Here is a 27,158-nt window from a genome sequence, read left to right as displayed (position 1 = left end):
GTGCGCACCTCCCTGTGCTGCACACTAGGATGTACATTTTATCTGTTAAGTTTCTTCAGCATTTCAGACTGCAGTGTTCTCACATTGCTTTTGCCCTCTATCTGATCCTTTCTTTTGCTGAATATAAAGAATCATGCAATAAATTCCACTAAGTTATTGTGCTGGCATCAAATAATAGACCAGAAAGCAAGACTGTACAAGATGTAAGGATGTGTTTCTACAATACAAAAGTACCTGCAGCACATGTGAACATTCCAGCAAGCAAGCTGACATCTGTATTTGAAAGGTATTTAAAGGAAACCTGTCTAGAAAGAAGTATGGAAGTTACCATTGCTGAATCCTTGCTGTCATGCTTCAACACCTCGTGAGTCACTGAACCACAACAGACATGTAGATCAGGAGTTCTGATTTTACTTGTTGCATGTTATTTCAAACCATTTACTGAGAAAGTACACAAGATCTGCATGGCAGTTTTGGAATTAGGCTTTTCACGATTAGGTCAGCTATGACAGCCTCCACATTTCTCCCATAGCAGGTGAAAGTGCATACTGGTGAACCCAACATGAATAGTTCAGACTAGTTAGACTAAGAGCAAGAGAAAATGAAAGTGGAGAGTCTGTAATCATTTGCACCAGGACAGCTGTCATCTCTACTAAAAGAAAAGAAAGGCCAATGACCTTTTACACATAGAGATGTACACTTGCCCATTCCATAAATGGCTTAGTATAGTTACCATCCTTGACTGTCAATATTACATGAGTAAAGGCATTCACAGCACTATAATACAGATGGCATCCTATTTATAAGCTTAGAAAAATAAATGGTTGCATGTTGCAGTTGAGTAAAAGTTAAGTAGTCCACATACTTTACCTTCATTTAACTTAAGGAAGTATTAAGCCCAAAACCAAAAACATTAAAATTAAATTGAACCAAATTCATCAGGCTTCTCATAAAAGAGGATTATTGTTATTATATAGGCTTTATATAGCTCAAACAGTTTGCGCAACACTTTACAATATAAAAAGGGGGGGGGGGCAGTACAATTACAATACAGTTCAACACAGAAAGAATATGAGGGCCCTGCTCAAGGAGCTTACAATCTAAAGGAAGAGGAAGGTGATACAACAGGTGATAGCTGACCGGACATACTGGGGTAAGGAGTTCCAGAGGATGGGAGAGGTTCTTGAGAACTCCAGGAGGTGAGCATGGAAAGAGACAACAAGAGAGCTAGAGAGCAAGATGTCTTGGGAGGAGCAGGAAGGACGATTTGGACAATTTCTGCATATTGAATTTTATACTTTGGGCTAGTGGAAGCCAGTGAAGGGATTGGCAGAGAGGGGCAGCAGTCCCAGATCAGTTAGTAGGGTGTATAGGTCTAGCAGCAAAAGGCAGGCCAGTGAGGAGGGAGTTTCAGTAATTAAGGTTGGATATAGCCAAGGCATGGATAGGTTGTTTTGTGGTGTCATTAGCCAGGAAGGGGTGAATTCTGGAAATGTTATGGAGAATAGGGTGGCAAGATTTAGCCAGTAATTGGATGTGGGGCCTGAAGGAGAGGTCGAGGTCTAAGATACAACCTAGCATCCTTGCATGTGGGGAGGGACCAATGGTTGTGCTGTTGATCTCAGTTGTAAAGTCATAAGCGGGGGTTCGGGAGCTTTTAGAAAGGTTGAGTTTGAGGAAGTGGTGTGACATCCATACTGATATGTCGCTCAGTAAATATGTGATACATGAGGAGATCGAGGGGTTTAGCTGAAGAGTAGAGAGATAGATCTGGGTGCTGTCAGCGTAGAGGTGGTAATGGAGGCCGTGAGAGGTTATCAATAGGCCCAATAAAGAGGTATAAAGAGAGAATAGGAGGGGCCCTAGGACAGAGCCTTGGGGTACCCCTACAGAAAGAGGAAGAGGAGTGGAGAAGGTGGTATTGCATGTGATGCTAAAAGTGTGCTGGGATAGGTAACAGGAAACCATGAAAGAGCAGAGTCATGGAGGCCAAGGGAGTGGAGTTTACTAAGGAGGAGCGAGTGGTTGACTGTGTCAAATGAAGCAAAACGTCGAAGAGTATTAGTATGTAGTAATGTCCATTGGCTTTAGCAAATAGTAGGTTGTTAGTGAGTTTTAGTAGGGCAGTTTCAGTGGAATGTTGTGGGCAGAAGCCAGACTTTAGGGGATCAAGAAGGTTGTTGTTGGTGTGGTTGCAAATCATACGGTTGTGGACAAGGCAAACTGGAACATGGAGATGGGTATTAAGGTATTTATAAGGTGGGCTCCAGTGAGGGTTCTTTAACTATGGGGGTAACCAGTGCATGTTTGAGTGGGGAGGGAAAGGTGTCGGAGGAAAGGTTGAAGATGGGTCTGTTAGAGAGTTAAGGAGCAGGAAGGGGGCCACAATAAATGTAAGGGATCAGGATCCAGGGGACAGGTGATGAGGTGGGCCTCGGAAAGGAGTTTGGCAACTTCCTCAGTGGTAACAGGGTCAAAAGAAGAAAGTATTGAGTGTGGTGTTTGACCTGGTATGTTTGTTGGAGGAGACAGCTGGCCACTGGAGATCTTATTACAAATTATATTGATCTTGTTCTTGAGTAAGTTAGTGGGTAAAGGCAGTAGGGGGTGAAGTAAGGAAGTATGAGTAGAAAAGAGTTGATCAGGATTGGATGAGAGGGTTTTGAGGAGAGTGGTATAGTAAGTTTGTTTAGCAGGGTGGTGGCAGGATTTGTATTTGAGAAGGGCAGATTTGTAGAGGGTGAAGCCTTGCAGGGATTTAGCTTCACGCCACGCTGTGTTTTTTGAGACATCTGGTGTCATCTGTTTCCAGGTGTCCAGGGAAGAAGACAGTAAGTGTTAGACAGCAGTTGTCAGGTCTGGGCTGAACAGGGGTGCAATTTTGTCATAAAGGCAGTCAGTAGAAGAGTAAAGAAGGGAAGGGTTGAGGTGGTGGAGGTTTCTACAGGTAACTGTTTCCTAGCTGGAGGCATCGGAGGTAGGAGACAGTGTGAAACTGATAAGGTTGTGATCAGAGAGAGGAAAAGGGGTGTAAGAGAGGTTGCAGGGAGTGCAGAGATCAGAGAATATAAAGTCAAAGGTGTTGCCATTGGAGTGAGTGATGGTTTGTGTCCATTGTGTTAGGCTAAAAGAAGTTAGATTGAGAACTTTGAAATGTTAAAGTCATCAAAGCTGATGGCAGGTAAAGTAGGTTAGTCATGCAGAGAAATCATCAATAAAGTGTTTGACTGGACCAGGAGGCTGGTAAATGACTGTAATCCTGAGACAAACAGGAAAAAAATATAAATACTGTGCACTTTAAGAGAGCAGAGGGACAGAGAGAGAGGTGTTGGAAGAACCTGGAAGGTGCTTTGTGAGGAAAGAAGTCCAACTCCACTTCCCTTTTGTTCTCTGGGTCTGGGCGAGTCCAGAGGAGGCCACCATGAGAGAGAGCAGCTGGAGAGGCAGAGTCGGATTCCTGAAGCTAGGTTTCAGTAATAGTAAGTAGGTTGAGGGAGTCGGAGAGGAAAAGGTCATTGACAGAGGAAAATTTGCTGGAGACTAAGCGGCTGTTCCAGAAGGCACATGGGGGGGGTGTTTTATGAAAGCAGGGGAATTGAGATAGGGGAGTGAGGGTTGCAGTTGCTGCCAGAGAAGGGAGGCTGCCAGTTCTGCAGGTGAGAGGGGGCCAGGGTTTGGGGCAATATCTCCAAAAGTTAGTAGTAGTAGGAGGATGAGGGAGGTGAGGTGGGAATAGTATTTGTACATGGGCAAATGCCGCAGTGATTTGTAGGCAATGACATTATGTGGCCTCAGAGAGAGCAGAGAAAGGGATAAGACATGAAATAGCACTTGCACTCTACTTGCAGTGGAACACTAATGTTTGTACTTGCCTTTGTTGAAGTGCCTTAGTTAAATTGCCGTGTTCAAAGTGCCATGCACATAGCGTCGGAAGAGCTAATAAAAAAAGACTCATGGTGAAAGTGAATGTTTTCTGCTTCTAAACAAACTGCAAGCAGGATTGAGGCAAGGTAAGGCTAAGTGTTTGACCTTGGCCAAGGCACTATGAGAGTAAGTTTAACTCAATACAGAAAAGTACAAACAGCAGTTACAATAAGTCTTTATTTAGCATAGTGGCATAGTGGACAGAGCCAAGCAAATCATTCTTAGTGGTTATAAACCCTTACATATACCCAGTGAAGTGACTAGTCTCAGGTGACACACAGAGGTGAAACAAATCCTCCTAAGTCAAACGCTGCACAACTCAATGAGGAAAGCCAGGAGCTAATTGGAGAGAAGGGACACCCCTCCCCTTTCACATAGCACACAGCAACAGAGCTGAGGCTTTCAATCACAGGCTGTCTGCAGGAGCTCCCTCCCCTGTCACTTTTTTTCTGTCTTGGTGTCAGGAAAACTTGTCTGAAGCGACTCATGACGATAGCAAAGGAATGAAGCAGCAGACAGAAATCACAATTAGTGCTCTGGATAGAGACAAGTACACACTATAGAGCAGAGGTACGGAATTAAAATTCACGGACCTTCACATCACAGCCCCACCTCCTCTTATATCACAATCCTATTCTTACATCAGTATCCACTGCCCCTTCACAGTTTATCTGAAAGCACATCACCACCACTCCACAGCACTGCCCACCCCACCCCCTAGCACTGTCCTCTGCCCTTCTTTTATCACTTTCCCCCCACAGCAATGTCCTCTGCCCCTCTCATATCATCCCTCACAATAGTGTCCTCCTCTACTTTCCCCCCACAGTGTCCTCTGCCCCTTCACATCACTCCCTTTACATTACTCCATCAACAGCAGTGCTCTGTGCCCCTTTACACTCCCCCCCCCCACAGTATGGCTCTCTGTTCCTTTAAATCACCTCCACCCCACAGTGGGGCTCTCTGTCCATTTACATCACCCTTCCCCAACAGTAGGGCTCTCTGTCCCTTTACATCACCCTCCCCCTCCACAGTACGACTCTCTGTCCCTTTGCATCACTCCCCACAGTGTGGGTTTGTTTTGTCCCTTTACATTGCCCCCTCCCAAAGTAGGACTCTCTGTCCTTTCACATCCTCCCCCCACACACAGTAGGGCTCTCTCTCCCTTTACATAACCCACCCCCATTGTGCTCTCCACCCATTTACATCACCCCCCACAGTAGAGATCTCTGTCACTTTACATCTTCACCCAGTAGTTCTTTCTGCCCCTTCACATCACCCCCCCATTCCTCCTACACACACACAGTACCGTGATCTGCCCTTCTGCCCTTTTACATAATCCACAAAGTTAAACTCTCTGTACATTCACATCAAGCATCCCCTAATCCCCTATTCTTCAGAGCCAGGTCATCTGCCCCCTCACTCCACTACCTGAAAGTTACACAGAGCAGAGAGCAGGCGGCAGGACAGATCGAGAACAAGAGGTACAGTAGAACTGCATGGAGGGTGGGAGAGAGAGCTGCCATAGTTAACTTTGCATATTTAGCTGGTAATTGGTTGCTAGGACTGTGTCCTAGCAACCAAACACCCACTAGTTAATCTGTAAAGTTATCTTGGGCAGCTCCCACTCCCACCCTCCATGCAGTGCTATTGTGTTTCTCGCTCTCTAGCCCTTTATTCCTGCATACATCTCTTTCAGGCTTTTTGGCCATAGTTTCCATACACTGCACTGATAATAGCCCAAAAACCTAAAACAGTTATATGCAGTTTGGAATAAACAGCTATATATGCACTATACACTGGTGGTTCAGGATGTGCATTTGGCTATTTTGGATCTCTGTATTGAAAATGTTTTTGGATATGTGATAGAATGAGACATGTGAATATCTTCTGTTTTAAGAAGGCTTTACTGTGCTATGCAATCATTAGAGTTGAGGGCGTTTTGATTCCTTTAGTCCGTTCTCACAATAACCTGTATATTTATATTAGTATGTATGACTACAAAGGCAGAAAACATATTCAGGAGTGTTGGCCTCTTCTTCAGTTGTATCCCTGACCCAGAATCTGAGTCCTTGAAGTAGATGTTGACCCTGGAAGATGCCTGAACAAAGATAGCTCCATTGTTCTAATAAGAAAAACAAATAAAGGCATTGTCAAAGGAGTGATCACTTGTTAAGGCCACTTTATTACAAAGGAAACAAAAGTGACAGGTGCTAAAGTGTGCTCATCATTTTAGTTGGTATTGGCAACACCTCTACATTTCCTGCCTCCAGTACTTAGGAAGCAAAGCTTCTGCTTTCAGGCGTATGAGTGCTTAGTACTGTTCTGCAACTGTGATAGGGATTATGGGGCACACATATTCTGTAATGGTGCAGTCTTTTTGCGATATTACAGTGAATGAAGTGGGATATAGGATTGCATATTTGCAACCTTAGTGGCACTGAGTATCTGTGTCATTTTACACGGCACAAGAGTGTCTTCTGAAAGACTAAGTGGGAGTGCATGCTGGTTAAGCCAATATGGATACACTGAAAAAGCTTAGATGTATTAGACTAGGGGCAAGAGAAAATTAATGGGAAGTGTCTGTGATCCTTTGCACCAGAGTAGCTGTCAACTCTAGTAGAAGAAAAAAAAAGATGATAGAGGTGTGCATTCACCCAGTTCATAAATGGCCTAATACAGTCGCCACTCTTGACTGTCACTATTACATGAATAAAGGCAGTCACAGCACTATAATAGTGATGTCATCCTGTTTATAAGCTTAGAGCAATAAATGGTTTAAATTCTTGATAGATATTCTTAAAACCTAAGGGATAGAGGTTAAGGTGAATGTTAGTGCCATGTGTTAAAGTTCATTTCATGGTTTGACTTAGGATCTTAGGTTAGGTTTAGAATTATTGCTAGAATTAGGTTTCACAATTTTACAATTTTAGGTTTCCTCATTTGGACTAGGGCTAGTCTTGTGCTTTTGGTATTAGGTGGTTATGGATAGGAATTTCTCTGAAAGTTACAGAATAATTCCATGCATGGTTATGTTATACATAGTTACATTCATCCAGCTTAGACCAATGTAACTGTACATACTATACCTGGCCGATGCCCCTGGAAGCTGAAAATCACTGAAGTAGATACCGCTATTTCAGTGATCTCCACTTGCTGTTGGATCTTTTGCTCAGTCTCTTGCCTTATGCATTGTGAACACAGGAGGTTGATCACTCAGCATGGGCACCATTCAGACAATGCTTTATATTCCATCAATGAATACAAAGTGTTCTCTGATTGGAGGAGATGGCGAGAATGACATCACCACACTGCCTCTCCTCCTTGTGCAGAAAATGTGTTGCATTCATTCAGGAGATGTGAAGCATTCTCTGAATCTACCCATGCTGAGAAGCCAACCTCTTTTAATCAAAAGTGCAGCTTCTCAGTACAGGACCCAGAAGCGGTGTCTACTCCAGCTTCCAGAGGTATCAGCAAGGCTAGCCATGCCTAAAACTATTCTTTAAAGTAGTTCTAAAGGCTTGACATTTTTTACCTTAACGCATTCCCTGAATTAAAATGTCCCTGTATATATATCGCCCCCTCACCCCCCTGTATTCCTACCTGAGACCACTCTCAGTCCTGTGCCCATGTGCTCTCTCTGCCACTGTCATTCAAATCCTATGAGCAGGGGGTGGGGCTGAGCCGCTCTCTGTGTGTCAATAGATGCTGAGCCCCCCATATGAAGCAGCTTCCTATGGCAGTGCACCAAGAAAAGGAGGAGTCCAGACTACACAAACAAAAAAAAATCACCATGTTACCCTATCTATCAAATGTGTATGTGCCCAAATCTTATAGAATAATACAAAGAATATTTCTTTGTTGTCGCTATTCATTGCAATTTGTTCCCACACCAGAATACTCAATAACTCCAAAAAAGTGCAGCGAAACAAGTATAAACACAAAATACAATCAACTCAAACCCTTAGTGCTATAACATATAATTGTGTCAAATACACCTTAGTGAATAATAATGATCAGTCTGCATATTGCGAACAATATAATGTTATTTTCTAAATCATATTATCCTTTAGCCTTCCAATATTGATTGTGTCTTGCTTCACACACATGTGATATTTATTCCACCTGTATCCACTGACTCTTACCCCACACTTTGACCCACCTCTCGATGAAAGTTATAAAACGCCTTTCCAGATATTTGGGTAGTGGAAATTATCATAGTTCCTCACTGTATCCTCTGATGCATCTCCTTATATCAAAGCTCCTCCACTCATGTCATGTACCTGATGGGAGACTGAAATGACGAGGTTGGCCTCACTTGTGTCACTAGCCCTGACCCCACTGGAGTTGGAACAGAGGGAGTCTAGGGACCAGGGGGACAAGAGCGCCAGTAGATGTTGTTTGCAGCTCTTGCAGATGATGACCTTGGAAGACTGATGATCTTCTGATTCAGGCACAGCAGTAACAAGTAGAGCGGGTTTTGTAGTTCGCCAGGTGTGCACCAGAGCAAGGCAGGTAGCCAGGGAAAGAGACAGGAGCAGTGTCATAGGAATAGCCAGGGTTATCAACGGGCGGACAGCACGGTACAGAATCAGAAGCAAAGCCAAGGTCAGGAGCAGAGCCGAAGTCAGGAACCAGTATCAATCAGGAAAGCAATCAGAGTCAGGCCAGGAACAAGCCGGGTCAGCAACAAAGGAATCACACAGGAACAAGCAGGACACGAGGGAGCTGAAGGCCAGTTAGCCAACTGACCACTCTTCTCCAGCCGTTTCTATGCGCATGCACATTTCTATTCACGATTCGTCTCACCGGAAATCCATTACAACTCAGTAGGGCATAAAAGAAATAGGAAATCTCATAGCGTAATATGTTACTGTCCGGTTTTATTAAAAGATACCTAAATGGGTGGTTCCTAGGTGAGGTCAGCAAGCCCAAAGAGTGTGGAAATTCTGATCTTTTCATATCTTGCCCTGGATGTTAAAGATACAGCTACCATTTGAATGTCTGTATCTAGTGCACTAGATTCGAGAGTGCACTTTGTTTGTATGTAACTTTTTAAATATTTTAATAAAGCCGTATAGTTACATATTATGCTGTGATATTTCCTATTTCTTTTATATTCTACTGAGTGGAGGAGCCTTGATGTTAGTTTTCTAGCAGAATTGTCACTTTTCTGATATAGTACAGGCACTGTAAGTGTCAATGCTAAATATATATTGCTGATGAAAGTTTACCTACAATTTTCTAAAACTTAAAGAAGTACAGCCAAAGCTTTTGTGGCTGTACTTCTCCAGTGGATAACAGTAGTGCAGTTCGTTCTGCACTCCCGTTGCCCGTTCTCAGCTGTCAGCTGGCGTTACTCAGTTGGTCCAGGCAGGGGAAAGATCCCAACTGTAAAGTCAGGATCAACCCCAGATTCTGGAGCAGCACCTGGCTCAGCCTCCCAGTGAAGCGCTGAAAGCCTGAGCTAGCTGCTCCCTCCCCCTGCACAACCCAGCACTCCAGTGGGGGGGGGCAGAGCAGACAGAAGTGACTGACAGTCACCACTCTCTGCTCAGAGTGGCTGTCAGAACTCAGCAATCAGCGGTCATGTGATGGCTGAGTTCTCACCCTTGGTACCGGCGGGAAACAGATGCAGCATTAGACTGATGCTGCATCCACCTAGGTAAGTATAAATGGGGGGAAAAAAGCCCTACTTCTCTTTTAATTTGCTCAAAACATCAGACTGATGCTTTAGTATCAACAACAATTTCACCTCTTTTCACAAGTCAAACATTGGTGTATTACTAAGTTGAAATTTGGGAATCCTAAATTAACTTGCAGCTCACTTATTGAAATTCAACCTTGATATCAAAAGGTCCATATATACAGTTGCAAGAAAAAGTATGTGAACCCCTTGGGATTACGTGGAGTTTTGCATGAATTGGGCATAAAATGTGCTCTGAACGTCATCTAAGTCACAACAATAAAAGAACACAGTCTGCTGAACATAATACTACACAAACATTAGATGTTGCCATGGTTTAATTGCACATAACATGTAAACATTCACAGTGTAGGGAGGAAAAAGTATGTGAACCTTTCGACTTAATAACTGGTTGACCCTCCTTTGGCAGCAATAACCTCAACCAAACGTTTCCTGTAGTTGCAGATCAGACCTACACAACGATCTGGAGTAATTTTGGACCACTCCTCTTCACAAAACTGTTTCAGTGTAGCAATATTCTTGGGATGTCTGGTGTGAACCGCTCTCTTAATGTCATGCCACAGCATTTCAATCGGGTTGAGGTCAGGACTCTGACTGGGCCACTCCAGAAGGCGTATTCTGTGCTGTTGCAGCCATTGTTTTGTTGAATTACTTGTATGCTTTGGGTCATTGTCCTGTTGCATCACTCATCCTCTGCAGAGCTTCAGTTGGCAGACAGATGGTCGTACGTTTTCCTGCAAAATGTCTTGATAAACTCTGGAATTCATTTTCCCATCAATGACAACAATCCGTCCAGGCCCTGAGGCAGCAAAGCAGTCCCAAACCATGATGCTCCCTCCGCCATGTTTTACAGTGGGGATGAGGTTCTGATGTTGGTGTGCTGTGCCTTTTTTTCTCCACACATAGTGTTGTGTGTTTTTCCCAAACAACTCAAACTTCAAACATGCTGCAATATTCTTTTTGGACAGCAATGGCTTCCTCCGTGGTGTCCTCCCATGTACTCCATTCTTGTTTAATGTTTTCCTTGTTGTAGATGTGTCAACAAAAATGTTAGCATGTGCCAGAGATTTCTGTAGGTCTTTAGCTGACACTCTGGGATTCTTCTTTACCTCATGCAGCATTCTGCGCTGTGCTCTTGCAGTCATTTTTACAGGATGACCACGCCTAGGGAGAGTAGCAACAGTGCTAAACTTTCTCCATTTGTAGACAGTCTGTCTTACCGTGGACACATGAACATCAAGGCTTTTGGAGATACTTTTATAACCCTTTCCAGCTTCATGCAAGTCAGCAATTCTTGATCGTAGGTCTTCTGAGAGCTCTTTTCTGAGAGGCATGGTTCACATCAGACAGTGCTTCTTGAAACTAGTAAACCCAAAACAGGTGTGTGTTTTTTAAGGGCAGGACAGCTGTCAGCAACACATCCAATATCATCACACTGATTGGAGTCAAGGTTGGCTCACTCCTGGCTCCAAATAGCTCTGGTAGAAGTCATTAAGCTAGGGCCTCACATACTTTTTCCTCCCTGCACTGTGAATGTTTACATGTTATGTGCAATTAAACCATGGCAACATCTAATGTTTGTGTAGTATTATGTTCAGCAGACTGTGTTCTTCTATTGTTGTGACTTAGATGACGTTCAGAGCACATTTTATGTCCAATTTATGCAAAACTCCATGTAATCCCAAGGGGTTCACATACTTTTTCTTGCAACTGTAATATATAGTCCAGGGATACTATAAAATGTATTTTCATATCTATCTATCTATCTATCTATCTATCTATCTATCTCTGTGTCTCTTTTTATATACATACTCTGTTAAGAGAAATTTTTAAGAGAAAAAAAAATCAACAAAAGTTTAATCAAAAAAGGATAGTCTATATAAGCACACTATAGTTTCAGCTAAAAAAATTGCATAGAAGAAGTGAGCTATTTTTAAATAAGCCATAATTGTTAATGGCAAAAATGCTGTTTTCACTGTAACGGAAGCTGAATTATTTTTCCATTCCCAGAGAATTACATGAATTACAATTGTGGACATAGACGAGATTAAGCATCAGAAAAGAATCATTATTCCTGTTTTAGGTAATACTACTATTTGGACAGGAAATGTTTCCAGAGGCATACATATCTAGGTGATTAGACCTTGTCAAGCCGCTGCATGCTTGAAGCAAAATGCTGCTGCCTAAAGCACGTGATTCTTAGTAAGAAAATGAAACTTCAGTAATCAAAATATACCATACTATAGAATATTGCTTGTTAGAGGACAAATGGCAAAATATAAATGGCTGCCATGTGTGAAACTTCTTCTTTTTGGTCTGCCATTTTTCATTGTTCAGGTTCTTCTCCCAGAATCTGGCATGTACTCTGGTTTCTACTATTAAAAAGGATGTGTAGGAACCAGGGGCGGACTGACCAATTGGGTACTTGGGCACTGCCTGAGGGCCCGGGGTCAGTAGGGGGCCCCATGAGATGTGCCTGGTACCTTTCATAGGCTTTTTTGGGTGTGGTTTGAGTGTGGGCGAGGACACAGGGGCCCCATGATCCCTGATTGCCTGGGGGCCCCATGATTTGTCAGTCCGCCCCTGGTAGGAACATTTAAAAAAAAATACATGAATTAAAAGCGGTAATTACTCAAAAGATAAAAATATAATTCTACCACTTTACAAAACTTGTCCACAGCTTGGGAATGCTGTCCAGTATCAGTCACCAATCCTGAGAAAGGATGTGCTTGAACTGGACAGAGTCTAGAGAAGAGCAACAAAGCTAATAAAGGGGCTGGAGGACCTCAGTTATGAGGAACAACATAAAAAATAAAACTTATTCTCTCAGGAGAAAAGGCGCTTAAACGTTCAAAATGTTCTGTAATAATTAATAGTCAAAATGGTACAATACTCTACTAGGTTAGGTTTTTATTCCTCTCTGTGTCCCCACAGGGGAAATGTACACTCTCTGTTTGACCACAGTCACTGAGATTTGGTGTGAAAAAAAAATGTAAAATTTAGAATTATTATTCGATTGAGAATAGAAAGGGTATGTACAGTATCTCACTTTGGAGTGATATCCTCTCACTTCCCATGCCTACAGGTAATGAAGATAAAATAATTTTGTAGAAGTATAGGGAAGTGACTAACTTCAGTATAGTTCAGTTACAGTCCGGAAACAAGAGAAGTGTTGCATCCTCTTATCTCTATACTGGTTCCAGGTCAGCAATTCAGACAGCACCAAAGTACCAGACAATCAGCCTCCATTCATCTCTAATGGCAATGTCCCTTTAAGGGTCTTCTCCCCAGTGGGACTAGGATGACTAAAAAGGACAGAGGGTTTTCATTATGCTATCAATAATAATCAAAACAAAACATGTTGCTTTGGATATGCTTAAGAGTGGAATGTGGATTGCTGCCATTTACACCGCACTGTAACAGCGCAAAAAAGCATATTTCAACCCCTTCCCACCGAGGGTATGCAAATATTCGGCCCCACTGGACTGGGCTTTTTTCTGTGGAATGGCATGGCTGAGGTTTCACCGAGAGCCCTGAGTCCCGCACTAATCATCAGGACTGGAACTCCCGAATCCGGGTCACCTGAGCGCTGCTGCCTTTGATTGGCAATCACGGTGATCAGTCACTGTGAGGCCCGCCCCCATGTTTTCTCTCTTTGAATGGAGGAGAGAGATACACTGTATCTTTCTCTCACATTTCAGAGAGAAAAAAAAAACATTCTGTAAAAAAATATTAATAAAAAAAACATAAAAAAAAATAGGTCAAGGTTTGATCTAAGTCAGAACCAGGGTTAGTGTTTGGGACAAGGTCAGGGTCAGTATTTATGGGGCAGAATTTTTTTTTTTTTTAAATTAGTATCAGTTAATGTCAGTGTGTTTTAGGTAAGAAAAAAAAGCAAAATGTGCACTATTGTTTCTGGGCTGTACTACGTTTACAAACAACAACTAACATACACATATATGGTATTGTTACGATCGTCAGGAGCAGGAGAATTTATTTTGCATTGTCCTTTGGTGGTAAGTTATGGTAGTAGCAAAAAATATACAGTTAAATTAAACTATATATTGGAATAATTTTAACTATTTTGGGCCAGTTTTCCTTTGATAATAAAAAAAAATAAAATCAGGAGATATCCAATAACATTCACCACCAAATGAAAGCTCAATTTGTCCTGAAAAAAGCAAGGTATAATCCACCTGGATGCACAAAATAGTTGTGATGATATGTATGGTTTTACTAACATGTCAAAGTTTCAAAATTGTGCTTAGGCATTAACATTTGTTTTACCCTTAGGCGCGAAGGGGTTAATAAATTCCAGAAACGTATTAGTCACTTTCTTCAGTGAATGAAAAAAATCCTTTTGTTTGACATCTAACAGTAAATAAATATACGTGGCGTGCATGGAACCTAAATATAAACTTAAGGTCCGTACACACAATAAGAAAATCATATGAAAATTTCCACACGAGGAGCAATTGTCTGATAATCTGATTGTTAGTACACAGCTTTCAAGAGCTGATCACAACAATTCATGTGCCAATATCTGAAGGGACAAACACAAAATTTTTTTCCGTATAATACCAGGAAAAACGATTCTTGTTTAGTCAGTACAGTAGTCATCCGAAAAAAATCAGAAGACCAAGACCATGCATGCTGAGAAATGAAAGAATACAATACATTACATCACTTCCCAAATTGTATTCTGTCGTACGAGAACTTTTGTAACTTTAGTAACCCCTTCAATTCCAATACGAGACTAGCATGCAAAAAAAAACCCCAGATGATACAATATTCTCATCATGTGTACGGGGCCTAAATATAATACCTTCTATTTTTATTCTGCCTTTTTACTATTGACTGTATGCTTGGAGTACAAAGAAAATAACCCTAGATTTAATCAGATGTGTGTAACACCATTGCAAACTGGACTTTCCTGAATTAACCTACTCTTCCTTATTACTTACAATTTTTATATTAGTTAACTGCTTGCTGACCCGCCGCAGTGGTTTTACAGTGGCAGGGTGGCACCTGTACGCACAGCGCCGTCTTTTAACGTCACTGTGCAAAACAAGTAGGGGGCACATGCAAGGCGCGTGCCCGCCATACCTGTCCCGCCGAGCATGGCAGCAGGTGTACATCACCCGGCGGGTCATTAGCCGCCGGGTGCCGGCAATTACAAATAATCACTGACAGATAGCATGGCTGCAGTGTTTACATTGCAGCTATGCCATCTGTCAGTTCCGAGCACGCTGAACCTGGGAGAAGACTTTATTTCTTTATCTCGGATCAGCATGTTCCTGTGAAGTACACAGCCCCGCCCCCTAGTAAACCACTCCCCTCACACAGTTAACCCTTTCTTTACCTAATAAAAGTTAACCCTTTCTTCCCCAGTGCCATTAGTACAGTGTCAGTGTTTTTTTTTTGCACTGATCACTGTATTGGTGTCACTGGGGATGTCAGTGACCCCAAGTCAGTTCCCCCCAGTGTCAAAATGTCCGCCGCAGTCCTGCAGTCCCGCCATAAATCGCTGATCACTGTCATAAATCGCTGATTGCCGCCATTATTAATATAATAAAAAAAATCCCAGTATCTTTCCCGCCATTTGTAGATGCTATACCTTTCACGTAAACCAATTAATTTACACGTATTGGGATTTTTTTTTAGCACAGACATGTTGCAAAATACATTTTGGCAGAAATTTATGACTAAATTTGATTTTTACATTTTTTTTACTGGACATGTTTTATAGCAAAAAGTCCAAAATATTGTTTTTTTCTCAAAATTGTCAGCTTTTTTTTTATAGTGCAAAAAACAAAAAATGCACAGGCGATCAAATACCATCGAAAGAAAGCTCAATTTGTGGGAAAAAAAGGATGTAAATTTAATTTATGTACCGTATTGCGTGACTGCGCAATTGTCCGTTAAACTAGCGCAGCGCTGTATAGCAAAAAAATGGCGTAAATTGCAGTATCTATACCATAGTTTGTAGACGCTATAACTTTCACACAAAGCAATCAATATCCACTTATTGGGATTTTGTTTACCAAAAACATGTAGCAGAATACATTTTGGCATAAATTTATAACTAACTTTGAGTTTACAATATATTTTTTATAGCTGCAAGTAAAAAATATAGCTTTTCTTCAAAATTTTTGGTCTTTTTTTGTTTATAGTGTGAAAAATAAAAAGCACACAGGTGATCAAATACCACCGAAAGAAAGCTCTCTTTGTGTGAAAAAAAGGATGTAAATTTCGTTTGGGTGCAGCATTGCATGACCGCGCAATTATCAGTTGATATAGTGCAGCGCCGAGTAGCAAAAAGAGGCCTGGTCAGGAAGGGGGGTATATCCTCAGCCTCCTGAGGATATACCTCCCTTCCTGACCAGGCCTCTTTTTGCTACTCGGCTTGGTTAATTTGCTATTTTTTATGACTAATGAAAGCTTTCTACACTGTTTGTGTCAAATAGCGAACATGGCTGTGAATTCTTACAGTGAATTTTCTTAAATTTAACAAAGATTTTTTCAGCAATAATAGATCATTACGGACTTTTTGGTTTCTGAAAATGGCAAATTGTGGCCCAGAATAGTCTTTTCTTGTGGACCGGCCACTAAACAATATGGATGGTCTGCTCTTCTAGTTTTCCAGAAGGGTGTACCAGTACATCCTCCAGGTACTGAGTTCCTGTGCATGTTCAGTTTGTTGATCATGCTGCCACTGAACACAGCAGATAACAGGCAAAAGGTACAGAGCCAACGAGAACAGCTCTGTAGCATGTGATTGCTGTGACCAATCAATGTAAATTAATACTTGAAATTGTTACTCTCCCTCTACCTATGTTGATTTTCCAGTTTGGCAGGTTTGTGCTAGGTTTGCAGAAAAAACAGAGCTGCCAGCATGCTATGAGATATCCACCACAGAAAAAAATCTATGTACCAAAAGTGCTGTGCTACAATGAAATATACACCTCGCTAATAGTGATAAGCATAAAAAAAATACAAAAATAAAAGTATTAATAATTAAAAAGTCTTTTGTGATAAAAGTCCAATGGAGTCTTCAAAAGAAATTTCTTCCGCTGTGATCCACTGTTGTCACGTCATCACACTGACCGGAAGTAAACTGGAAGCATGCCGGTAACACAATTTCTAAGGGTTTGGATGGTTTTTACAGTGCTGTATATAGTATTATACCTCTGTGAGTGCAATTTGTAGCCTGTGGAGCATGCGATCTTCTTTTTCCAGGTGCTCACCTGAACACATGGACCCCTTATGGTGGATGGTGTGGAGTAGCTGTCTGAAGGAGAGAGTGTTTTTTTTTAGTGATGTGCCTTCCAGAAGAAAGGTGGAGGCGACCTATGTGGGATTTTATACGTAATGCGTTTTTGACTCTTGTTGGTTCTGATAGTCAATAATATTTGGTGAGCAGATTTGTATTCCTTTGGTGGTGGATCACAGTGGAGGATTTTTTTTTTTTTAAGAATCCATTGGATTACATCACAAGAAACTATTTGATCATTAATATTTTTCTAAATTATTTACAAAATTTTCCAAGCATTTGCTCAGAAAATCAGTAAACCTAGTAGCTGTGAACTTGATTTGGTTGGCACATACTGCATGAGTGTGTTTTTTTTTTCAAAGAACATGGATTAAAGGATACATCAGAGTGAAAAGTGTAATTTTGTGAAAAGTAGAGTTCAGGAGGTGGCACACATCTAGTCCTTTGTCAATGAAATCCCTTTTGTCTTTTGAGAGGCCAATAATTAATTCTGGATGCCTGCAGAGTGTGGCTGCGTGTGCTAACTCTCAACACCCGTATACTCCTTGACTGTGGAGGTAAGTACACATACCTTACCCCATATCATGATCTTCATCCAGGAGTTCTTCTTCCAGAGGCATAGTTTATCATTTAAGTTAGTAAAGATGTAAAAAGCAAAGGACTAAATAACCAGTTGAGAAAAGGAATTTTATTTTACGTTTCTTTACACGTATGAGTGTGTTTCCAAAGATTGCATGTTTGAATCTTTTGTATATCAACACTTAAATGTGTAGTCTACAAAAAGTGCAATTACCTTGCCAATTTGTTTCTAAACATAGGAAGCAAACAACCCCAAATATAACAGCCTTATTGAATTAAATTTTTTTTCTGATTCCAATGTATTTTCCTACCACATAAGATTTACTATATTTACATAGCCAGTTGACTTAGCATATATTGATTTTATCATAAAATGCATTTAGACAGTAAGGACAGTATGACATTGCCGTGGTGACAATTCCATTGCTACACATTTTATTCACCGATTTTAGTGAAATAATGTTTTACAAAATTAAAGGAAAACGGTCAAGATTTTGGGGATCAGATTTCTTTTTTTCAAATCTAAATACGTTTTTAAACTGCATTTTCACTTGTACACTCATGACAATGACTTTGTAGACCATTCTATTTTTCTCTAAGAAGAGAGAGCATTAGCTTTTGGGACTGATTCTTTTTAACTAAATCTCTACACCTCTCCATCTGAGTAGAGCAGACGAGGAGGATAGAGATGTGGGTCAAAATGAATTTTCGGTAAAGAAGTTAGGGGTAGCCTGATAAAACACATAAAACAAGTTGAGAGCTTTACCTTCTTGCTGGAAACAACACATCTAAAACATTCATATTCAATATTTACCATACACCTAACTGCATATTTAAAAATGTGTTTTCTAGTCACATTACATAACATAACAAAGCAAAAATATGTAAATATTATGCAAAAAAACCCACACTTTATTCCTTTGCTATTCTACATGATGTCAGTTTGGAGAGAACAAGTGTCAAAGAGTAACCCTGTTGTTGTATTAAAGCAAATACTATTGTAAATGTGAAGCAAACCAAACCTGCAAAACATTGCTTTGTAATTTAAAAGAGATTTTAAATTCAGTAATAATAATAATAATTATATATATATATATATATATATATATATATATATATATATATATATATATATTATGGGATCATTCTTGTGTTTAGAAATATTCAGTGTCAGAAGTACCTAAATGAGTACCTACACAAAGAAGTAATATAATATAGCAAAGTGAGTATGTTTCATATATCCAACAATGTGCAGAAGTTATTTTTTTTCCTTTTATTTTTTCTGCATGTGATAGGACAGAACATTGTCACTCTTTACCAGGAAGTGCCTGCACAAGGATCTCCATGTTACGGTTACCAGATTTCATTTTAATGTAAGCTTCATATTATATTCAAGACTACTTTTGAATGTACATTTAGCAACTTGAGTTTAGATTTTCTTTCCAAATGCAGACCCACTGAGGAAAAGCTTGTATTTCTGGCAGCTGGCTGGCCTGCAGAGCTTTGGCTTTGTATACAAGTAGTTATTGGCAAATTTGCCAGGGTTACATTTGCCAAGGGTTCAGCAAACCTAAAATCATAGGCACAACCCTTTGAATTCTTTGAGGGCTAATCTAATTGTTAAATTGTGGCCATTTTAGGGTTATTATACTCTCAAAAAAGCAGGAAACTGCCATGGAGGACACATACAAAGGCAGAAAAAATACTAAAAAAACGTTTTACAAAATACAATACACTGGAAAAGGTTTTTTTTTATGCCTTAAATACTTTAACATACTTGGGGAATGCCTTAAAATTTTGTGTGGTGCTATGAAAAAGTACTGTCATGTACCTTGGTTGGAGGCTGAGTTGTAGAGAGGGCTTCCCTTACGGCTTTGGTCTGACCACCCCTGAATATGGTGACAGAGGTACAAGGCTCAAAGAAGCATGGGGGCTGGTAGCTTCGTAGCAGGTGACGGCCATGGTCAGAGACAGAGTCAAGGTAAGCCAGGGTCATACACAGTGAGACACCAGCATAGTCAAGATGCAGGCTGAGGTCAGTACCCGGGAAGCAGGAATAGAAGTCACAGGCAAGCCGAGGTCAGTATCCAGAATCCACAGAACAAGGTCAGGAACAAATTGGGTCAGCAATTTGTTTCCTGACAAGTACGATTTCCATGGACAGTCTCAGCAACCGCATATGCAAGCAGCGCATATTCAGCTATGGAATACATTTTTCTTTTGCAATAAGCTTGGCATACATACAGCAGCAGCACTACATATGCAAGCTGTGTATATTCAGCTATGGAATACATTTTTCTTTTGCAATAAGCTTGGCATACATACAGCAGCAGCACTACATATGCAAGCTGTGTATATTCAGCTATGGAATACATTTTTTCTTTTGCAATTAGCTTGGCTTACATACAGCAGCAGCACCCTAAGCTGATTCATTTTAAAAAAAGGTAGCTTTTTAATTTTAGTTTGAAAAAAGGTAGCTTTAGCAGTGACACACTTTTTCATGAAATGGTAATAGACCGTTTTTGAATGTAAGAAATAAATTGTTCAGCAGTTTAATGTGGCTATCCCTGTTCTCACTAATGCAAAACTGTCCTTCCACTGAGCAATGTCTATCAAGTTCTCATAAAGGACTAAGAAATGGCAGAAGAAACAGCAGTGCAAAACTGGCCAGAATAAGAACCTTTCTAACTGGTGACAAGGGGATTTAGGTGGTGTCATAGGTACTTTGTCTGTAGGCACATGAAGGATGACAAGAGGAATATTCAGAAATTTAGGTCCAGTACCACTGGAAGAGAATATGAGAGAATTTATTTCCTTAACTGTGACAGTGCCCATGTTATCTACTTGCTGGAGTATGTATGAGGACAACAGCATGTGGGTTACACCACAAAAATTCTGGCTAAAGGTGTGGAAGAACATGTGAGGAATATCACAAATGGAAAAAAAAGACCACAGTGTACCTGTCATTGTCTGGGATCAGACTCAGAGGCAGGTGGCTATAGCAATAGAAAGGTTCATGCAGTAATCAGCTGGATGAATACACATGCTGATGGAAATCCATCCATGATGGAAATGGGTTTTACTGCATGCTAATGCTAGGTTGTTGTCCTTAGGATTGCCTCAGAGCAAGTAAGGGTCAGGTAGCGGATGATGCAGATAGAGACCAAGCCAAAATGTCAGTAATGAGTAGTATCTGGATGGGATCAGGCAGAAGTGTAGTTGATGAACAAGCCAAGGCTCAATAGTGAGTTATAGTGAGGAAAAGGACAGCAGCAGGTATAGCAGTCCTTGGCCTGCTGAGTGACATCTCCCATCCCCACACTCATGGCTGGGAGATGGGGATAACAGCCTGGAGCAGTCAAGCCTGCCAAGGAGAAATGACAGGAGAGAGCTGGGAGGTGCAGGCTATGCTTTCCTCTCCTGTCAGTGGAGCGATCCTCCATAAAGAAAGATCGCTCTTACATCGACATGTTTAGTGTTTGATACAATCCCTGGCTCCCTGCTGCCGAGAAATGAGCAGTCACTGGAGGAGATGGGGGCGGGATAATAAATCTGTGTACAGCCTGATCCAAGAGTGATCCCGTGTCATCTGTTGTATGGAGAATCACTCCAATGACAGGTGTAAAAGCACAGCACAACCACAGTTCTACCTAGTTTCCCAGCTGTAAGGCTTGGTGAGGGCTTACAGTCCGGGGGAACTGTACACAATGAAATGAGGGGGGGAGGGGTAACAATCATTTGTGCTGAGATGAGAGGCTTGTGCAGGAGGGGGGATGGGGGCTATTTGTGCTGGGACATGTAATGGGGATCATGGGGGGGGGGGATTTGTGCTAAGAGAAAGAATGGGGGGATATGAGCTAGGAGTAGGAGGGAAGTTTGGGGGAGGAGGATTTGTGCTAAAGGGGTGGGATCATTTCGGTATGATGGTAGGATTTTATGTTGGGAAGGGTAACTTAGAGGGGTTTTAGCTAATAGAGAGATTTGGGGAAATGTGTCCTATGTGGGGGGATGGAAGGAAGAGTATTGGTGCTAGGGAGGGGTGGGGTGGGGGGATTTGTGCTAGGAGAGGGGATTGGGAGGATTTTTTGTGTTAGAGGAGGTGATTGGGGGGGATTTGTGCTAGGAGGAGGGATTTGTGTTAGGAGGGGGGATGAAGGGGATTAAAGGGAATTTGTGCTAGGAGAGGGGATTGGGGGATGTGCTAGGAGGGGGTTTTTATGGATGGGATTTGTGCTAGAAGGGGGAATTTGGGGGGTTGTGCTAGGAGGGGGGATTTGGGGATGGGATTTGTGCTAGAAGGGGGAATTTGGGGGGCTGTGCTAGGAGGCAGGATTTGGGGGGGAATTTGTGCTAGGAGAGGAGATTGGGGGACTTTGTGCTAGGAGAGGGGGTTGCAGGGGGGAATTTGTGTTAGGAGAGGGAAATTGAGGGTGGGGGGGATTTGTGTTAAGAGGGAGGATTAGGTGGGAAATTGTGCTGGGGGAATTGAGAGGAGTTGTGCTAGGAGGGGGATTTTTTGCTAGGAGGGGGATTTGTGCTAGGAAGGAGGGATTTGGGTGGGGAGGAAGGATTTGTGCTGGAAAGGGTAATTTGGAGGGGATTGTGCTAGAAGTAGGTATTGGGGGGATTTATGCTATGGAAAGGTGATGTAGAACTACGGGGGGTGCAAGTAGCTGATCCTGCCTAGGGTGCAAAATAGTCTAGCAATGTTTCTGCTAGATGAACAAGCCAAAAGGTCAGTAACAAGTAGTAGTGGGATGGGATCAGGTAGAAGTGTAGTCAATGAACAAGGCAATGGTTGATAATTAGTGGCAGCAAAAATAAGCAGCAGATATGCAAAGGAACAAGATCGTGGATGAAGAGAGCACAACATTCTGGCAAACAGGAAGTTCAGAGACATGGCTTAAATAGGAAGTTCATGGGCGGAGCAAAAAGATCAAGGTTTAATAGATAGAGTTAAAGTAAGGTTGTCTAAGAAATCAGTTCGGAAGCTGTCTAGCATCACAGGTGACCCAGCAAGAAGAGTCACAGAGGTCCGAGGTTCAGATCTGCATCCTGACAGTACCCACATATGTTTAGTCTGCTGATAACAAGGATCCAAGCTCACTCAAATGTTTGGCCATACAGAAGGTAACAATGAAATGGAGAGGAGGTGATCCAATTGTTCAGTTAGACGTAAAAAAAAAGAGTATTCGCAGACTAGGGACCCTGGCCCCGAAAGGCCCTAACATTGATTTTAATATTAATTGTTTTTTGTGAGATGATTGAGGGTATACATGAAATTACAACAGATTTTGTACGGTTTTTAGCTGTATTGGATTTGAGGAATGTGCAATTTGATGAAGAACTTAGTTTTACCATAACAGGTTAGGGAGTGTGGTATAAAAGGGAGGAACTACTGAAGGAGTATTTTAGCAAGGAGTATTGAACTCCGGTTTCCCACCCCCCGATGTAAGGATGAAAATTCCTTTAAAACATGTTGGCTTGTTACTGGGAGCAAGACTCTGTTGATTTAGGGGAACACTACCTTCTGGTTTCTGTTTCTGGGAGCATGTTTTCTGGCCCTTTTTTTAATGTAATCTTTATTTTCAAACAAAAGTCTTCATGTACAAAAACAAGGAAGCAAGAACAAGAAAAACAAGGTTTGAGTTACAGTTGCATCATGCATTATGGCTAACACTAACTTCCATATAGGTGGAAAAACAAGAATCTCCATGTGCCTAAACGCCATGTGCAATAAAGTCTAAGCATGACAATACAACAAACAAAAAGAATTAAAATAATAAAAGGGGAAGAGGAGATACAAAACTCACATCAACTGCTCTGGTAGGTGAGGAATCTATTGCAGGGACTAGCTCACAGGTCGGACTCAAATGTGGACACACTAGGGTTGAAATTTAGCTTCAGGTAGTCAGGGGTTTACATAAAGGTTCTCTGGGAGCAAGTTGAGTTTGGGGGGTCCCAAAACTTCTACCCCTTAGGATTAGGAAGGTCCCAAAGGAGGAGGCTGCAACATCCCCAAGGACTCTGAGGTGTAGTGAATCCATGTAGCCCCGATGGAGTAAAATTTACTATAGTGGTCTTTGCATGTAGCCATCCATTCCTCCACCTCCATTAAGGTGTTAACCAGTTTAATCTACTCAGCACGAGTAGGAATCTTGGGCTTTTCCAATACATTGGAATCAAGCGGCATGCTGCATTTAGAAGATGTTGAAAAACACTTTTCTTATAGTGGCTAAGAGGGATGGAAGGCACATGGAGCAAGACTTGCAGAGGGGAGTCAGGCACGTTAATATCGAGAATCGTTTTAATTTGTTATGGCCCTTTTACCTGCTTTGTATGAGCCTATGCTTGTGGGTATGTAACTTTATATTAATAAATGTTATATTATATCTTTATAATTCTATTAAATATTCTGCTATTTTATATTACACCAGGAGACGTTTTTACATGCTTTCTGTTAGGGTGATGGTAATACTTCAGTGAGGGTGAAAGTATCTGAGAGATTTTGAGCCCCTGGAGGGAGCTGAGCAGATCAGCCAGAAGAGGCACAGTGGGTGGCTGGAGAGCCTGGCAGAGTGTCTTCAGGAGCAGGAAGTGGGTCTTAGAGAGAGGTTTTGAGTGCATGTTTGTGGGTAGGTGCAGTGTGGTGCTGCGTCAGTAAACACACTGGGGTTTATTTACTAAAGCTGGAGAGTCCAAAATCAGACTCCCTTCTGCATAGAAACAAATCAGCTTCTAACCTCAGCTTGTTCAATGAAGCTTTGGCAATGAAACCTGGAAGCTGATTGGTTTCTATGCAGAAGTGAGTCTGATTTTGGACTCTCCAGCTTTAGTAAATAAACCCCACTGAGTCAGATTGCAATTAACAAAACTTCTAATGAAGGAATGGATCTAAGACACAAATAGCCCAGTACGAAGTCACCCAGATGGGAGCACTCACAGTTCTGTGTGAGCTTAAAGATTGGAACAGGCTCTGATGCACTGTCAGGGTGGAATGCAGATTGGCCAGTCTGAGCCCAATGCGAAAGATTCTGACGAAGGATGGCATGTCCTTAGCCTGTCCTTATTTGTCTGGAACTTTTTCCTACTGCTGTTCACTCTCTCTGACAGATGGGTGAACTGTCCTCTATCCACTTGCAAGAATGCATGCCAAAAACCTGGGGGGCAGGCACTTAAAAAGGCTCTGTTGACCCAAGATGGCCACCAGTTCGCCTGTATGCAGCGTAGCAAACCGGAACGCTGCCTCAGGGACCAAGTAAACCCTAGAGAAACCAAGTTTCTCTCGATTTCCTCTCCCCCTGGCTGAACGACCCCTGAGAACTGGTACTGCATTTACTTACATGTTAATGGTGCAGACATGTAGAGTGGAGATGGAGAGGAGCCTTTCCATTTGACATACAATGGATTTGAAATGTACTGTTTCTAATTCTACGGAGACTGTTGGATCACCTGTGACATGGGACATATTAGCTTATGGATATCAGGTATCAGTAAAGAGGCAATTGTGTGAATAGGATATGAACAGACATATCCTACTGATTACACAAGTTGGTAATTGAGGTAATATTGGACACTCCTGGAGATATGCGAGAGCTGGTGAAATAATACTTTTGCTATACATATGCTGGAAGCTGCAAATAGGGTTTACTTCATTTGGACATTTTGTTTCTGGGGACAATATAAAGGACCAAGGTTAGTCCAAAAGTTCCTGGAGACAAATACCACAAGCTTACTACAAGAATTAAGATATTGCAGAGGATTCGGCAGTGTAATATTGGCTAGTATTATGTAAATGTACTAGCTAAAAAGTACAGTCAGGAGTTTTATTACAAGAATTAAGGGACTGCAGATGATACCATGTAAATTAGCCAGTAGCATGACAATTTTATTGTGCAAGACTAGGCTCAAATTTACTAAGAGCAAAGTTTTACTACAAAAATTCAGATGCTCCATAGGATACATCATGTATAATAGGCCCACCTGGTGTATGCCCAACTTTTATTTCATGAGAATTGGGGAGTGTGGTGAAAGTGAGTGATATAACATGAAGTGGTTTAGGTACACACTGTTCTTACACTTAGTTTTTTCTCTTTCAAACTATGCAGTGGTATGCTGCAAACAAAAGGCAGCAACAAGAAGAGATGATCAGAAATGAATAAATACTGCTCTTTGCACATACCAAAGTAAGACCCTATCAACATAAAATAAAATGTAAAAAACACACAAAAGAAATGAAAACCCCCAGACACCGCCCCTCAAAGAAATGCCTTTATTGTTTTAAAGCTAAGCCTTGCAGAAAAAAAGAAACAAAAGTCTCTTTCTTTAGGGCCAATTTACACCACATGCAGTCCAGAGAGTTTTTTTCTGCATCAAAAACACATTGATAGTAGGTTACATGGTTTCCAATGGCATAGTTCACACCAGTGCATCGGTTCCAGTGTATTCTAGTTCCAGAAAAAAAAGTAGAACATGGTGTATTTTTTCTGCAATTAACTGTACTGGAATGCAGTAAAACGCATCAAAAACACACCAAAAATGCCCTGGAACGCACATACAGAAACTAATCTGGAACACATCCGAACTGCATTTCTATGGTATGTACCAGCCCTTAAAGTGAAGTCTTGCACCAAAATAGAGGTAACAGGTAAAATGGACTGCTGACCTCAAATCAATTGAAAAAAACCAGAACCAAAAAAGCCCCCAATAATAAGAACAACAAGGGGTTGGTTGTTCAAACAGCTTGCAATCAGAATTAAAGTGAGAGTAAAACAACCCATTCAGTTTAAAATAGAACTGAAAGGCAAAACATTTGTGTATACATATAGAACACATTATAAATACCTTTTTTCACCTTTTTTTAATAAGTGATCACATTCCCTCTGTTCTCAGTTGCATAAAAGATGGTGGAGGAGAAACAGCAGTACACTGATCTTCCCAGTGAAAGGCTGTGCAAGAGGGCATGTCAGGACAAGTCTGACTATTGGAAGAAAGCAGCCTGAGTTCACAGCATAGCTAGAGATCTGACAACGGTGTGTTCTCCTGCTTAGTGTGGTCAGATTTTAATAGGAAAGCAAATGGAACAGTAGGAACAAAAGGAATTTCAAAAAAAGGAAGCAATACAAAGAGAACAGGATACTTTTCTATACAATTACATGGTACAGCAGGCACACATCAGGAATATGAAAGGTTGAGTTTCCATATTTTTTAAAGTACAATTTCCTAACTGACCCTAATGTCTGCCTATGCGGTTTGTCAGCTTTCCCCCTACAGCTTCCAGTTCACTGGTACTATAATTGCTCTATGCCATCACCCTTCAATAGTGAGGGGGTGACTTATCCAAGAGCCCCTTATTGGTTCTTCTAAGCCTGTTGGCCATAGTTAAGTGTTCTTGCATGGCAAGACCACTTACTGTTATCTCACATATATATTCTTATTATTATAGCCAAATTTACCACCCTAACTCCTCCCACAGTTTTTACACTACATAGACAGTAATATACCGAAACGTGCGGATTGTTCCCGATTGGTGTGCTATTACTTTGTGGAACGTTTCGCCGAATGGTTCACAAAATATCGGCGTTTTTGTGGTGAAATTGGTCCCATAGGAATGAATGTTCAAAACTAGAGTGGGAGCTGACAAAAGCTAGAGTGTGAGCTGAAAAATCAGGACATGAT

This window comes from Staurois parvus, unplaced genomic scaffold (genome assembly GCF_062004578.1).
Source record: "Staurois parvus isolate SC_StPar_1 unplaced genomic scaffold, SC_StPar_1.0 ptg000229l, whole genome shotgun sequence".
NCBI classification, from domain to species: Eukaryota; Metazoa; Chordata; class Amphibia; order Anura; family Ranidae; genus Staurois; species Staurois parvus.
The sequence above is the reverse complement of the archived record's forward strand: the minus strand, read 5'-3'. Positions refer to the sequence as shown.